Source organism: Peromyscus maniculatus, chromosome 4 (assembly GCF_049852395.1).
Source record: "Peromyscus maniculatus bairdii isolate BWxNUB_F1_BW_parent chromosome 4, HU_Pman_BW_mat_3.1, whole genome shotgun sequence".
NCBI classification, from domain to species: domain Eukaryota; kingdom Metazoa; phylum Chordata; class Mammalia; order Rodentia; family Cricetidae; genus Peromyscus; species Peromyscus maniculatus.
Genome location: NC_134855.1, coordinates 109,359,778 through 109,375,987, shown reverse-complemented (window position 1 = coordinate 109,375,987; position 16,210 = coordinate 109,359,778). Strand labels below are relative to the sequence as shown.

The 16,210-nt window shown below is 42.5% G+C and overlaps 1 protein-coding gene across 3 annotated transcripts in view; it reads left to right on the top strand.

The window, feature by feature from the left end:
• The first annotated feature begins 2,956 nt into the window (after window positions 1-2,956).
• Rnf24 (ring finger protein 24) overlaps window positions 2,957-16,210 on the top strand; it is a 63,220-nt gene continuing 49,966 nt past the window's right edge. The window contains exon 1 of one of the 3 annotated variants that reach the window (XM_042276267.2): window positions 2,957-3,119. The gene's annotated coding sequence lies outside the window, so the exon portion shown is untranslated. Of the gene's footprint in view, window positions 3,120-7,386; window positions 8,981-16,210 lie in introns of those variants that run through there. The other 2 variants (XM_076570675.1, XM_076570674.1) reach the window with 2 other exon arrangements.

The window sequence follows — 16,210 nt, the reverse complement described above, 5'->3', positions numbered from 1 at the left end:
TATTTTTTACTTCCTCTTTGACGATTTCATACATGTATACGATATATATTGATCATATCTACCCCTCTCCCCACTCACCTTAAACTCTCCAATCCATCTCCTTCCTCCCTACATGCCTCGTCCCCTTCTCTTTCAACTCACTGAGTCTAATTAGTACTGTCAACACGGGTATGGCGCCGTCCACTGAAGTACGGGCAACATATTAGCAGACACATCCCTAAAGAAAATGACACCCCTTCCCCAGCAGCCACCAACTGCCAATCGCTTCATGGTGAGGGGTGGGGCCTTGTGAACCCCGCTCCATCCCTGCTGGAATGTTCATTGGCTAAATCCTGTTCATGTAAGCACAACTGTTGTGAGTTCACAAGCGCCATGCCATGTTCAGAAGGAAATATTTCACAGCGTTCCTTCGCATCCACTGGCCTCTGCCTTCTTTTTGCCTCTCTTTCGTGCTGCTCCCTGAGCCTTGGGGTAACAACAGATGTCCTGTTTAGGACTGAGCATTCAGTAGTCACTTATTCTTAACTCTTTGACCACTTATGAATCTCTGCACTAACCGCAAACAGAAAGTTCTCTGTCCAGTCTTGGGAGCAGCACTCATCTATGGGTACAAACATAAATATTTAGAAGGCAGCGTACAGAACAGTACTTAGATTCCCCCTAGGGCCTGTCACCTCCTAAGCCATGGGCTTTTGACCAAGTTTCGTGTCAAGTATGAAGTCCTTCCTGTGAGGTAGGCCTCAGGTCCAACCAGACAGTATTCGGCTAAACCGCAACAGTTCTACCTCTATTGTGGCAGTGGAAAGATCTTAACTGACAGATCACACAGCAGCATGTAAGGTCCTGTGCTCGGTAAGACCACTGCTTTAGTCTGCAGTCTACTGTTGTGATAAAAACACCATGACCAAATGCAACATGGAGGAAAGGGTTTATTTGGCTTACATTTCTAAGTAACAGTCCATCATGGAGGGAAGTCGGGACAAGAACTCAAGGTAGGAATCAAAAGGAACTGATACAGTAGCCACAGAGGAATGCTATTTACTGGCTTGCTCCCAATGGATTGCTCAGCTTGCCTTTTTATACCATCCAGGACCACCTGCCCAGGGGTGACACCACCCGCAGTGGTTTGTGCCCTCTCCTATCAGTCACTAATCAAGAAAAGGTCCTACAGACTTGCCCACAAGCAAACTCAATTTCTCAATTGAGGTTTCTCTTCCCTGATGGCACTAGCTATGTGAAGATGACAAAAAAATTAAAATGAAAAACAAAAAAAACAGCCACACAACCTTTTTCAAGGGAGATTCCTGACATTTATAGCTTTACACAAGGTAATAGGTGATAGTGCTCACAAAGGGTAGGCGGGGCGGGCCCTCCCATATCAATCATCAATCATTAATCAAGACTGTGTCCCACAGATGTGCTCACAGGTCAGCCTGATAACAGTCATTCTTCAGCTGAGCTTCCCTCTCCCCAGAACTCTACTTTGTGCCACGCCCCTTCTTCTCTGTGCCCCATAAAAGAAGGCCTCAGACAATAACCAGGCACGGGATAATCTTCACTCAGTGGCCTGCTGCTCCCTTGCAGTGTATGCTGAACATTTTTTTCTTTTTTTTGTTTGTTTGGATTTTTTTGTTTTGTTTTGTTTTGGTTTTGGTTTTTTGAGACAGAGTTTCTCTGTGTAGCTTTGTGCCTTTCCTGAAACTCACTCTGTAGCCCAGGCTGCCCTCTAACTCACAGAGATCCACCGGCCTCTGCCTCCCAAGTGCTGGAATTAAAGGCGTGCACCACCACCGCCCGCCCGGCTCTTTTTCGTTCTTTCTTATCTTCAAATAAAGCTTTCTTGCTACTTTTGCACGTCTGTGTGGGCTTTTATTTCAATTCCTTGGATAAGAGACCAACAACACTGGACCCTAACTTCGGGTAACAATCTGCCTTAGCTTATGTGCCAAGGTGAAGGAATTAGATAGGCCTTTATGCTAGCAACAGTGAAGAGGAAGAGCTGCAAGACCACACACGGCACAGCAGGGCTCCTGAGAGCAGAGGCAGCGGAGGGAAAGTGGGGGTGGGAGGAGGGAAGGGAGGGGAGGGGAGGGGAGGGGAGGGGAGGGGAGATTGCAGGCAGGTGTGGCCTGATTCCGCGAGAGAGGAAGTTGGGTAGAGGGCTTGTAATCTAACATTCACTGATCTTTCTTACTTCCCCTTTCCTAGGAGGTTTATGGTTTGTCAGAGCAGAAGGGATGGGCCGCTAGGCATCTTCCATGATGAATTAAGCCACGAACTATGTATGGTTTGTTTATGTGAAGGATCGGGGTAGGGTGGGGGTGGGAGTGGGGGAATAGCTCAGATGGGGAAATGGGGAGTAAGATAAGGGAGGCCTGAAGTGAGTGCCCACACACCCTGCTGTGGTGGCTACGAGACCGGCTGCATGCTGCCACTGATCTGCTAGAACTTAGGCCTTGCTAAGGGCTCACTGCCCCCAGTCCTGAGTCAGTTTCTTGTCTACGGTGTAAAAGAGGAGCTGGGGGCCGAGAGTAATGGGTAGATAAATAAATAACTAAAGGTAATTAAATAAAAGAACGCACTGTTTTTTGAATATACTGTCCGTGCAGGTACTGAGTCTGCAGCAGTGGAACCTCTAACTGGGGGTACCCCACCTTTGAGGACTCTTGGGCCGGATGCGACGCCATAAGCCAAGTCTCATTCTTTTAACTGTTAAAAATGTTCAGAGACTCGGAAAACGCCAGACAGCTGAGAAGATAAGAACCTTGTAGCTCAGCATCATAAACCCACCCTACCTCCAGGGGAGGGAAGCAGCCTGGGCTCGCGCTGGAGCGCCGCGCCTGCGCATTGCAGACAATGAAGCCGCGCGCCCTCAGCGCGGAGGCGGGGCCTGCCCGGGCATCCGGGTCCCACACCCCGCCTCCGCGGCATGAATGAGAGGCGCGGCGCCCGCCCCTCCCCCGCCGGGCCCGCCCCTCGCCGGGGCCGCAGCTCTCCCCCGTCGCCACCGCCAGCTCAGCGGCTCGGACTCGGCGGACGCCGCTCGCTGCCAGTTCGCCGCCCGCCCGAAAGCTGCCGCCGGGGCGCCGCAGCCCTCACGCCTGCTGCCCACCGCCCGGGTGAGTGAGGGGAGGGCGGGCCTGAGGGCCGCGCGGCGGAGGCGGAGGCTCAGGCTCAGGCTCCGCAGGTCGGGCTCTGGGATGCTGAGGGCAGCGCGCCGGCCTCGCACCGGCTCCGAGACCGGGGGCCCGCGGGGCTGTGCCCCCACACCCGCACAAAGGGCGGCGCGGGCTGTCACCAGGAGGTCACCTCGGGCTGGGCCCGGGCGGGGGAGGCAGGATGGGCGGAGGATGGAGTAGCCGCTGCCTCCGCTGGGTGGTAGAGACCGCCGCGCTGTCTCCGGGACGCGGTGTGTGGCAGTGGGTTTCTCTCTGGTCCCGAGCCACTCCTTCCTTTGTGGTGCTTGTCTCGTGCCTGCTTGTCACACTGTGCAAGGCAGTGGTCTGCACTGGCTTATTTGCTAGTGAAAGTCATATGGCGACCTCATCATCTGTCGCGGGGGGGGGGGGCGTGTGTGTGCACCCACAGGCCAGAGAATTAATGACCCCCGCTTTGTCTCCGGAGACCCAAGGGGTGTGTGTCCTGTAAAATGAGATCGTCTAAAAGGGCATACGGAAAAGAAGTGTGAGGATAACTTCACATCTTTACCCGTCCGTCCCTGGTGTTATTCTCCCCCCCCCCAATTTTTTTTTTTTTTTTTTTTGGTGTTTCTTGCTATAAAACCAGTGGGTCTGTTCATTGAAAGTATGAGTCTGTATTCATGGCGCTGTATATTTAGAACACATTGTTTTTTGGGGTTAGTGGTGATATATTTATGTGTCAGGGATACGCCAACATCCAGAACATTGCTTTCGGGGCTTGGTTGATTGATATTAGGTCGTTGTATGCATATCTATAGGAATACTCCCATGTATCTAGGGCACTGCTTTACCCACTCTTCAGTACAGGTGGATTGTGTTTCTTGCCTCCCTGCCTTAGGGAGAGGTGGTCCAGCAGGTTCTTTCCACCTCCTTGTTTGTCCAGTCGCCCAGTGCCCCCTCCCCCCCAATGCTTTGGCAAAGGATTTTATTGCATATTATCCTGGCATGCACCCTGGCTTTGATCTGAATTTTCGTGTGTTTGGTTGTGCAGCCCAGCTCAACAGCTCATCTTACATGACTACCAGAAAACAACATCTTGTATTTTTTTTTCATTGTTTTCATCCCACAAAGAGGGTGGGAAGCACTGCTGAGTCCCGTAGACTTTGACTTGAAGGACCTTCTGCCTGTTCACTTAAACAGCCAAAAAGAGGTCATTGAGCTAGTACTAGCCAGGTGTGTGGCGGCCAAGGCCTTTCATCCCATCACTTGGGAGGAAGAGACAGGAGGATCTCTGTGATTTCAAGGCCAGTCTGATCTATATCGGAATATCCAGGCCAGAACTACATAATGAGACCTTGTCTTAAACAAACAAGCAAGCTATATCTTGTTATTTTGCTTTAAGATAGATTTTTTTTAATTTTATAAGATAGTTATTACTCTAGTTGGATAATGATATTTTGGTTTCTTTTTTACCCTTCTAATTTTATAGAGTGAAAAAGCACATTTTGGAAATATTTTTGTTATGATCTTTTGATTCACAATAATGGTGGTGGAAAAAAACTGAGGAGTTTATATATGAATAATTGAGTGGGTTCAGTTTTCTTTAAGATTCTCTTCAAGATTATTTATTTTTGAGTCATATATATTTTCATTCCTAGTAAAATTTTAGTACAAAATGAAATGTTAACCTCCACAGCATCTGTTTATGTATAGACTCCCTACCTAAAACATTTGTTTTTAATTTGAAGGAATTTTTCCACTGGTTGGATGACAATCTGTTATTCTTAATAAAATTCTTAGCCGGGCAGTGGTGGCGCACGCCTTTAATTCCAGCACTCGGGAGGCAGAGCCAGGCGGATCGCTGTGAGTTCGAGGACAGCCTGGGCTACCAAGTGAGCTCCAGGAAAGGCGCAAAACTACACAGAGAAACCCTGTCTCGAAAAACCAAAAAAAAAAAAAAAAAAAAAAAAAAAAAATCTTGCCTTATGCATTTTTTTCTTAAACCATGGGTCACAACCCAATATTGATGGGATTGCATAACTGAATGTGGGAGTCACAAGTAATTAGCAATCAAAAGTTTCTGAATGTTCAATGGTCAAAAATTAATTCAAGGGGCTGGAGGTGTAGTTTCGTTGACGGATAGTGCATATTTGCTTAGCATGTACAACACTGTGTTTAATATTCTTTTTTCTTTTTTTTAAGAGAGGATCTTACCACATGGAACTCACTATATAGACCAGGATAGAATATTCAGGAGGCAGTGACAGGCAGATAGATCTCTGAGTTCAAGGCCAAACTGGTCTATATAGTGAGTTCCAGACCAGCCAGGGTTACATAGTGAGACTCTATCTCAAAACAAAGCTGTTTGAGTTGCTAACTTGAATTTCACTTTTTAAAAAATCATTATTTGAATTTTGGTTTGGGATTAGATTTCCAGCAACTTCAGAAATGGCCTCGTATTAGTTATTTTTCCTCATTGCTGTGACACAAATACCTGACAAATGACTAAAGGTCTGTTTGGGCTGACAGCATGAGGGTGTCATGGTAGGGAAGTCTAAGACAGGAGTATAAGGCTCTGGTCGCATTGTGTCTGGTGGAGAAGTAGAGAATGATACATGCTGATGCTCCATTTCCTTCCAGCATCTGAGGATACCACCGTTCCCATTCAGGGGCTTCCCTCTTTTTTTGGAAAATTATTATTTTGTTTTATATGTATGGATGTTTTCCCTGCAAGTGTGTCTGTGTACCAACGTGCTTGCCTGGTGCCAGAGGAAACCAGAGGAGAGCATCAGATTCTCTGAAACTGGAGTAGCAGACAGTTGTGAGAGGTCGTGTGGATGCTGGGGATTGAACCCCAGTCCTCTGAAAGAGCAGCCAGTGCTCTCAACTGCTGGACTATTTTTCTAGCCCAGTCTTTCCTCTTCAGTCTAACCTTTTAGGGGCAGGGGACACCTTTATAGACACACCCAGAGGTGTGTTTTTATGATTATTCTAAGTCCCATCAAGTTGAAAATCAACATGAATCATCATAGGTCCTAAACATACTTCTTCCATTTTGTACTATATATTGATATAAAGTGGCATTTCATCATTGACATTATAAAGTCAAAAGATCAGTCAACTCTGAAAATAGTGATGCTCTATGCAGTATCAAATATTTAGCAACAATTTAATTCTCTCTATAAAAGTCAACAAACATGTCCATATATCAATACACAGATTTGCCCCTTGTCTTTAATAAGTGGTAAAATTGTGTATGCCAAAGAGTTATTTTAAAATAAAATTGCTTTAAGTTTATTATCAGTAAATGTTTGGTTTGATTTTAAACCAGTTTTATATGCCTGTATTCTTGAGGTCACATAAAAACATTTCTCAGGTAAAAAGGGATGCAAATGGAAAGATGGCCCTGCCTTGGAGTACTAAGAAGTTGTTGTTGTTGTTTTTTAAAAGACCTTAAATTAGTGAAGGTAAACTTTTATAATTTGATAGGCTTGGGTTTTACAACGTAGAATTTGTTTGTTTGTTTATTTTCGAGACAGGGTTTCTCTATAGACTAGTGTGGCCTTCAACTCAGAACTGCCTGCCTCTGCCAGGTTAAAGCTGTGCGCCACTACACCTGGCTGAACTTTAATTTTTCAAGAATGACTTAGCCCTTCCTGCCTGCCTCCCTCCTTCCCTTTCTCTCTCTCTCTTTCCTAAGACTCTAAAGGTTTAGAAGATCTCAGACAGAAGCCCCTCCTCTTCCTCTCACCAACTCTGGAAACCTGTCCTTAGGACTCTGGTCTTCCTCATACCAGAAACCACCTTCCTCCCCCATCCTTTGTCTCATATCCCTTCACTACTCACAGTTCCTGTATTTGTGCCCTCTCTCTTGCATCATTAACTGTACACAGGTCTCTCAGCTCACAGGCATGTTCTCACGTCCATCTTTAAAAACAGAATACCAAATTTAATAAACTTTTTTTTTTTTTTGCCTCTCATCAGTTTGTCCTGTTTACCTGATAGTTAAATGTCTCAAGTGAGAAACATACATTTTGCCTGTCTCTTTATGTAGGACCTGTCACCCCTAACTGGTATTGTTAACACTTTTTGTCTCTTAGCCCCACTACAATGCCAGCAACAGGAAGGCAAGAACCTTATCTATTCTGTAAGTCAATTTTCAGCCTAGTCAGGTAGCTCTTGCCTTTAAATTTTTCTAACAAGAAAATCATGATTTTTGTTTTATTCAGTTTTTTCTACACTAAAAGTTGCTGGGCAGTGATGGTATAAAACCTTTAATCCCAGCATCTGGGAGGCAGAGGCAGGGGAATCTCTGAGTTTGAGGCCAGCCTAGTTTACAGGGCCCAGGGGATTGAACTCAGGTTATCAGGCTTGTAGGCAAGCAACCTTACCCTCTGAACCATCTCATCAGCCTTCTCTTTAATATTTTTGTCTCGAAGATATATTGCTCATAAATACGATCTGTTTGTTAGTTTTTTTCTTTCCTCTTCTTCCTCCCTCCCCCATTTCGTGCCCATTTGTTCCCCAGATTATATCATGTGATAGATTAGTAAAATGATCTGTTTGGCCAAGTGGGTATCTCTGTGAGTTTCAGGCCAACCTGGTCTATAAAGAGAGTTCCAAGGAAGGCTATTACATAGAGAAAGTCTGTCTGAAAAAACCAAAAAAACCTACAGTTGTTGACAAATGAGCAGTTGATACCACTTCTTAGCAGTTTGGTAAATTGGTCATTTGATAAAATGGTTTAGTTTTGAGCCAAGTCCTATTTGTTTATTTGGCTCAAAGGTTCCTTCTTCAAGTTACTCCATGTTGTTCTCTTATTTACTAATTTCGTTTTCCTTCTTGAGTCAGTTTCACTATTGTGTAGCTCCGGTTGGCCTGGATCTCCCTATGTCAGCCAGGCTGGCCTCCAGCTTTACAGACCTATGTCATCACCTGTGTGGTAAGATTATAGTTGTATGCTAAAACTTTCAAATTCTAGCCAGGGTAGTGGCAGTGGCGCACGCCTTTAATCCCAGCACTCAGGAGGCAGAGACAGGTGGTCTAGAGGCCACCCTGATCTACAGAACAAGTTCCAGGCCAGCTAAAGCTGCACAGAGAGATCCTATCTTGAAAACAAACAAACAAACAAAAAACAACCTTTCAAATGCCCAGTTTGTCATCCATCAAACAGCTTTACTTATTTATTTTGGTTATTTAAGACAATATTTCATGTAATTCGGGCAAGCCTTGAACTTAGTTAACTAGGAGCTGAAGATGACCTTGAACTCCTGATCCTCAAGGCTCTACCTCTGGAAGTGCTAGGATTATAGAAAACCACCCTCAGATATGTGTTTGTGTGCTAGATACCTGCCAAACTGATTTTTTTCCCCCAGGTAACTGACCTGCTAGTAAGCTAGGCAGGCAGTGCATGTAGCCGTTCAACCTCCTTTGAGAACCACATGAAGGATATAGACAAGCTGTATAAATCCCACTAGAAAGACTTAACAAATGTGTTTCTATGTGTTAAGCTGTTTTGTTGTTGTTTAGTTTATTTTCTTATTTGTCTTGATTTTTTTATTTTGGAAATTTACTTAACAACCGTGGGCTTTTTAAAGCTAAAACTGAGGGTAATTTTTAGTTTTAGAAATTGTTTCTTGAATTAATTTGGCAGTTACTCTACTTTCTTATCTAGATGCATAATGGGAACTCTTATAATCTGAGCATTTCAGACCTCAAAATGTGACGCTGTGTAAATTGAGGGTTTTAAAAGAATGCCAGATGGTTGAAAAGGAATTGTGAGCATTCCAGTTAGTGCCATCCTTTGAAATCCAGCTGGATAAACCTTCTCTGCTCTGGAGGTAAGAACTAGACACTTTGTTCCATGCCAGCTGGCCCATGAATAGCTGGCCAGTGGCCTCATTTTGGGTTGGCCAATCTTGGAAAGCCAGCCTGGGCCTTCCATCTACCCTAAGGACAGTCATGCCAAAGAGTTAGTTGCTCCAGGCCTCCCTCTATGGAGTTGAAGTCAGCCCACAGTGACAAGGGAAAGGAAGCCATTTAGTATTGCAAATGAACCCTGTGTTATGAATTACTGTGGGAAAGTTTAATGCAACCTGAATTTTTATGAATTTAATGTTAAGGATAGAAGAATTGCTTGTTAATAAAAGTGAATGCCTTTATATTGGTACTTCCTCCAATTTACCTGTTTTCATTTATTAGCATCCCTTAAAATGAAGTTTGCATGTTATTTTCATTTTTATCTTAGAAAATTTGGGTCACTGGATTAGTAAAGTTTTTTATCTTATTTATAAAATTTGCTTTATGAACCATAGGCCTCAGTAAAGGGCTAATTCTATATGTTGTCTTAAAATTTGTCTCATTTAATTTACAATGTTTTCCTAACTAGACAGGTGCTTGTATGAAGCAGTTCCTTACTTCTTTTAGCAAATTTAATCTATTAGTTTAATTAAGAGCAAAAGAATAAGTGTGGTACTGCCAGTATGAGCATGCATCTCATCTTATGATGGTATCTTTGTATTCTCAACATTAATATTCTCATTCAGACTGCAGTCTTTTTTTTTTTTTAAAGATTTATTTATTTATTATGTATACAGTGTTCCGTTTGCATGTATCCCTGCAGGCCAGAAGAGGGAGCCAGATCTCACTACAGATGGTTGTGAGCCACCATGTGGCTGCTGGGAATTGAACTCAGGACCTCTGGAAGAACAGTCAGTGCTCTTAACCTCTGAGCCATCTCTCCAGCCCCCAGACTTCAGTCTTTAGTGACTGGCTAGTTTTAAAATTGGTGCAAAGGAAATGATGGAAAGGAGAAAGGGGTCAACACTTCAAACCATCAAGTTCTGGAATTGCAAGGGTGTGGTGGGGGAGATTGTATGAAACAAAAGTTTGTTTGTTGGTTTGTTTGTTTGTTTGGTTGGTTGGGTTTTTTTTTTTCTTTCAAGACAGGGTTTCTCTGTAGTTTGGGTGCCTGTCCTGGATCTCACTCTGTAGACCACACTGGCCTCGAACTCACAGAGATCCACCTGGCTTTGCCTCCTGAGTACTTGAATTAAAGGCATGGCCCACCACTACCTGGCATGTTTGTTTGTTTTAAAACAAAAAGTTTTATCATGTGGAGGTTTATGGAATGTTTTGGGGCAACTACCTTAGACAGAAAAAAACTTTCTTATAATAGTTAGCATGTTGCCTTAATTTTTTTTTTTAATTTGGAGATTGAATGGTTTTGTATTACCTGTTTGTTAAATTCATCTAAGCAAACCAAAACCATTATGAACTACCTACATTTCTTCCTTATTCTCTCTTAAATCTGAGCATGTGAAATTATATTTTGTGCTTTAAACTTAAAATAGGATCTAGTTTCTGCAGCTTGAACTGAATCGTGTACATGGCTATAATTGAAGTTTCTTCAATTTGCTAGGCGGGTGGTGGTGCTGCACACCTTTAATCTCAGCACTCAGGAGGCAGAGGCAGGCAGATCTCTCTGAGTTCAAGACCAGCCTGGTCTACAGATTGAGTTCCAGGACAGCCAAGGCTACACAGAGAAATGCTGTCTGGAAAATTTAAAAAAAAAAAAAATTCTTCAGTCTTTTGGCTTTTCAATTTTGTCTATGAAAACAAGTCAAAAGTAATATATATATTTTTATTGAGACAGGCTCTCACTATGTAGTTCTGGATGTCCTAGAACTCTCTTTGTAGATGTAGACTAGGCTGACCTCAAACTCAGTGCCTCCCAGGTACTGGGATTGAAGGTATACACAATCACATCTGGTCCAGAAGGAAACTTTTAAGATTTTTTTTCTTTAAATGACAAAGCAATATCAATAGCTACAGCTAACTTTTACATGAATTAGCCTGCACTGAAAATATTGTATGTCTATAGCATAACAGGCATTACTTATTTCCTCTTTACAACTATGCTGAAAATAGTTCATGGATGATAAAATTAAAGATCAAAGAAGTAATTTCTTTTAAAAAAAGTAATTTACTTTTATTTCATGTGCATTGGTGTTTCGTCTGCATGTATGTCTGTGTAAAGGTGTCAGATTCCCTGAAACTGGAGTTACAAGTAGTTGTGAGCCATGTGGGTGCTGGGAATTGAACAGGGGTCCCGAAAAAGTAGCCAGTGCTCTTATCCACTGAGCCATCTCTCCAGCCCCCAAAGAAGTAATTTCTTGAGTTTAACACTCAGGGGCCAGAACAGACATCTGTATAGCCCATCACTTACCAGAGTTTATGCTGGCAACTTCAGGAGAGTATCCAGGTGCATTGCAGTGGGTGAAGGAAGTTCAGAGTCCTGTGCAAAGACCAGCTGCAGAACTACTGCAACAGGCAAAAGGCGTGAGTAAAAGTGATGACAATGGAAATGGGACAAAGAGAATCGTGGGGTTCTCTGGAGTCACCTTAACATGACTGCAGAGGTGATGCTTCTAGCAGCAGAAGTACACTGTCACAGTTCTGAAGTCCAGAAGGTAGAAATCAGGGTGACAGCAAGACTACTGAGCTCCCCCAGTTCCCCTACAGAATCCTTCCTAACTTTTCTAGATTTTCCTCAGAAAACTCTTGTCAACAGATGTATAATCTACACAGTCTAAACAGATCTAGTCTCAGAACCCTTAACTTCTCTTTGGTTTTTGAGACAGAATTGCTTTGCAGCCCCAGCTGGCCTAGAACTGCTGTGTAGACCAGGCTGGCCTGAATTGCACTGATTCTCCTGTTTCCACTTCGCAGTTTCTGGGATTTAAACTACCACAACCAGCTCCAGATCCCTCATTACAGCTGCAAAGACCTTTGTTCTAAGGTCACATTTAAGTTTCTGGGACAGACTTTTTTCCCCACCATTTCACTATTTATGCCATGAGAACATAACAACTTCCTTGATAATTTGTACTGTCAATGCTGTGTCACACAGAACCTCAGAATAGACAGGTATCCGGCAGACCAGTAAAGGTGGGGAAAGGACAGAAGGACGGAAAGACGACTGGACTTCATAGGGAGGATTAGGGAATCAGGCAGATACGTATGCAGGGAGAGAACTGTTTAAGACAGAACATGAAAGGTGACAGATTTTTATCAAGTGATTGGGGATGCTCAGGTTGTGCAGATCATAGAAGTAATCAAAAACAAAGATAGGAAGGCATCTTTAAGGAACCACAAATGATGCTTCTGACTACAATGTAGTATTTGAAGAATAGTGCAGGAGAATAAGGTTCAAGTCTGGGTCAATTCGTGTAAGATCCTGAGTGCTGGGTGGATGAATTTGTTTCATAGTTGGAGTTGCTTGCCCATGAGAACATGTTAACAAGTTTCTAACAGGTCTTCAGAGCTATTAAAAAGGCCTTGCAGAGAATATCTAGGGATGTTTGTTTCATTGTTGCATTTATTTGATTTTTAAAATATTTCATGTGTATGCCTGAATATATGTGTGTAGCACATGCATGCAGGAGCCTGCAAAGGTCAGAAAAGATATTGGATCCTCTGGAACTAGAGTTACAGACTGTTGTTAGCTGCCATAGGGGTGTTTGGGAACACAACCCAGGTTCTCTGTAAGAACATGTTCTAAACCACCGAGCCATCTCTCTAGCCTTGAGATAGGGTCTGGCTATATAGCTCAGGCTAGTCTTGAACATGCACCAGCCCTTCTACCTCTGCCTGCCAAGAATTAGGATTACAGACATGTACTACTAGACTTAACCTCTGTTTAAGAGAGAAGGTTACTCTATAACCAGCACTTACCTTGAATTCACTCTGTAGCTCAAGCCTCAACTTGCGGCACACCTTTTATTCGACTTACAGGTATGAGTTACCACACCTGGTTGTAGTTTCTTAAAGTGTTTATGTGTATGGATTTTTTTGCCTGTGTGAGTATCTGTGCACCACCTACATGCAGTGCCCACAGAAAACAGAAGTAAGTTATCATAGTCCCTGGAACAGTTACAGTTGTGAGCTGCCATATAGGTGCTGGGAATCAAACCCAGGTACTATAGAAGAACAGCCATTGATCTTAACCATGCACTGCACCATCTCTCCAATCCTGTAGAATTTTTTTCTATAGATTTTCAGAAGGAAATAGCTCTTTTAAAAGGGGAGGGGTTAAATCAGTTCTATAGGACTGGAGATATATTTATATGTGGTGGGACACTTGCCTAAACAATCCCCAGAACTACAAAACCATTGTTCTGATTAGAAGCAGAATGTTTTGTGCTTTGAAGCTACTTCTGGAAGGCTATTGATTTTTTTTTTCTTTCTTTCTGCTTTACTTTTCTCCTGGGAAGAGAATTTACAAAGCGAACTCCATAGACCCTTAGTCAGCACCATGTGTGGAATATGTTGCGAATGTTGTGTGTTAAGATACTATCTCAAAGAAGATGTGAAGTAATCGAATGTAAACAAGAGGAAAAGCATCATTCAGTTCTGGAATGTGGCTGTGACTTCTATCTTGTGTGTCTCAGTTCTCTGTTTCAATTCACTGACACCATCCATTTACAACTCAGTTCTGTGAAAGCTTGACAGTTCTGAGGAGTGGACAGCTGCCTTCATAAAAGGATGTATGTATGTTTGTATTTGGAGACTCCGCCTCTTCTTGGCGTGTGTGTGTGTGTGTGTGTGTGTGTGTGTGTGTGTGTGTGTGTGTGTGTGTGTTCTGTAAAACTGCTTGTTCTATGTTACAGATTTTTCAGTAAAAGAATGTATTTCAGGTATAAAACAGTATTGTGTTCTATAGCTATGTGGCTGTTTTATTCAAAGAGAAAAGGGTATTCCACATATAACAGCCTACTTCTACACACTGAAAAACCAGTAAGGTGGCTTTTAGCCATGGGTTCTATATTTTCTGCCTGAAATTAATATTATTTGTTAGACTCAACTATCTTACTTTGCTTTTTTCGTTGTTGTTGCTTTTATTTTGTTTTGTTTTGTTGTTGTTGTTTGAAGTAAAGTCTCACCCTGTAGCCTGCTGGCTTGGAACTTGCTGCATAGACCAGGCTGGCCTCGAACTCAACAGAGCTCCGCCTGTCTTTGCTTCCTGAGTGCTGGGATTGCAGGCCTGGGCCAGCACAGCCAGCTCAACTGTGCTGCTTTTCAAACTTCTGTTTGCAAGGGGCTTAGGTTTTGTTAGGAAGAGCTGTAAACATACTCAGTAGTATGAGTGCTCCCATATACCATCTCAGCGGTTCCAGCAGTGGTGGAGACCCCTTTGTGGGTCAAATGATCCCTGTGACCTAAGACCATCGGAAAACACAGATATTTACATTACAATTCATAACAGTGGCAAAATTATAGTTATTAAGTAGCAATGAAAACAATTTTGTGGTTGGGGGTCACCACAGCATGTGAAACTAAATTAACGGGTCGCAGCATTAGGAAGGTTGAGAAACACTGAGTTAGGGGTTGTCACAATTGTTTCTCTTAGCCTTTTCTCTTTCACTTTCCCTTGCTGAGATATTTTAAAGGTAAGTCCAGGTCATTCTGTCTGTCTCTTTTTATTTGGGGCAGTTCCTCTTCTTTTTGTTTGATGTTATGAACTCATCACAGGAGCTGGGTGGGTCCTGGTCCTGTGACTCTCACATTTGAGCTTTGTCTGCTTCTTCGTCATGTGGTGCAGTTTGTTGCTGTTCTCTGAATCACACTCAACACTGTATCACACGTAGAGGCTTTATGTACCTGTCTACCCCACTCCTGGTGTTGCTAAAAGACCAGTGTGATACCCACAATATAACTGTGGTGTAATGATGACTTTTCTTACTCTGCTGTCTCTTCTACATTTGTTAGCAAGAATTCTGTAAGATCTTTATCTCATCGAAGGGCTTTTAGGGTAACCATAAAATTCACATTACATGAGAGACTGCCACTGTAATTTTATACTAGTGTATGGTTGGTAGAAAATAAGTTTAATCAGATAAGGAAGGGAATTGAATTGTTTGACTTGAGGATTTAATCTTTTGTCTTAGTGGTGCAGCCTTTGTTTGAGTACCATATGAAGATGTGAATTATTTCTCTTAGAATTGACACACACTCTAATACCTCTGCAAGCTAAAGGTGGAAATATATGAAAGCCTTTTTTAATCAAGCAATGGAAGGAAAGCCTACTACGTTAGGATACAAAGTCCGGAATTCCCAGAAGTTGATTTGACCCAGTCCTTCCTCAGATGCAACTGAATGCCCACCCATTCCACTCATTCTTCATGGGCTGCTCTGTGTGTGAACGTTACTAAGTTCCCAAGAAATAATGAATCTGGAATCAAAAACAGATGAAGAAATAAACACCACAGATGACATTTTTTAAAAATTTATTTCCCCGATCATGAAAAACAGTGATACTCGCATATCTTTCTAGGCCTACTTATTTCTCCTCCTCCTCCTTCCTCTTTTCCTCCTCCTCCTTCTTTTTCTTCTTTTTTTTTTTTTAAAGAAAAAATTAAAACTTTTATTCTACACACTTGGGATTAAACATGTCTTCCAGACCTACTTATTTCCTAAGCAAGATTTTATTTTTAGAGAATTAAACCTTTAATCTACAGCTAGTTGGGCTACAAAAGTCTCTGCTTCCCCAATAGTTTTTTTTAAGTATAATACTGAAGAACTTCACTAGTCCAGTTTATATGATTTCTTGGAAATATTATGAAGTGATTCCAAATCCTCAAGTACTCTAAGACTTGGACTATTGGAGGCCTGCTAGCTTGAATGTAATCTGATCCAAAGTTTCTAGCTAGTTTGTTTCCTCATTTTAATTTGGTTTAAATCTGTTATGTACAAAGAGCTTGACTAGTCAGATCTGTGAGGTGCATATCTTCTATAAACATAGAAATAAAAGCCATAGGACATATTTTGTAATGTTTTATATTCTTTTTCTCCTAAAATACTGTGTTTTTATTAAATTGTGTATAGGTTAAAGAAAATGAAGATTACACACTTAAATTTTTAAAGCGGAGATTATTCTTTTACTAATATTTTTATTTATATTTTTATATGAGCTGGGTAGCACACACTTTTAATCCAAGCACTCAGGAGAGGCAGTCAGATCTCTGAGTTCCAGGACAGCCAGGGCTACACAGTGAACTGAAACCCTGTCT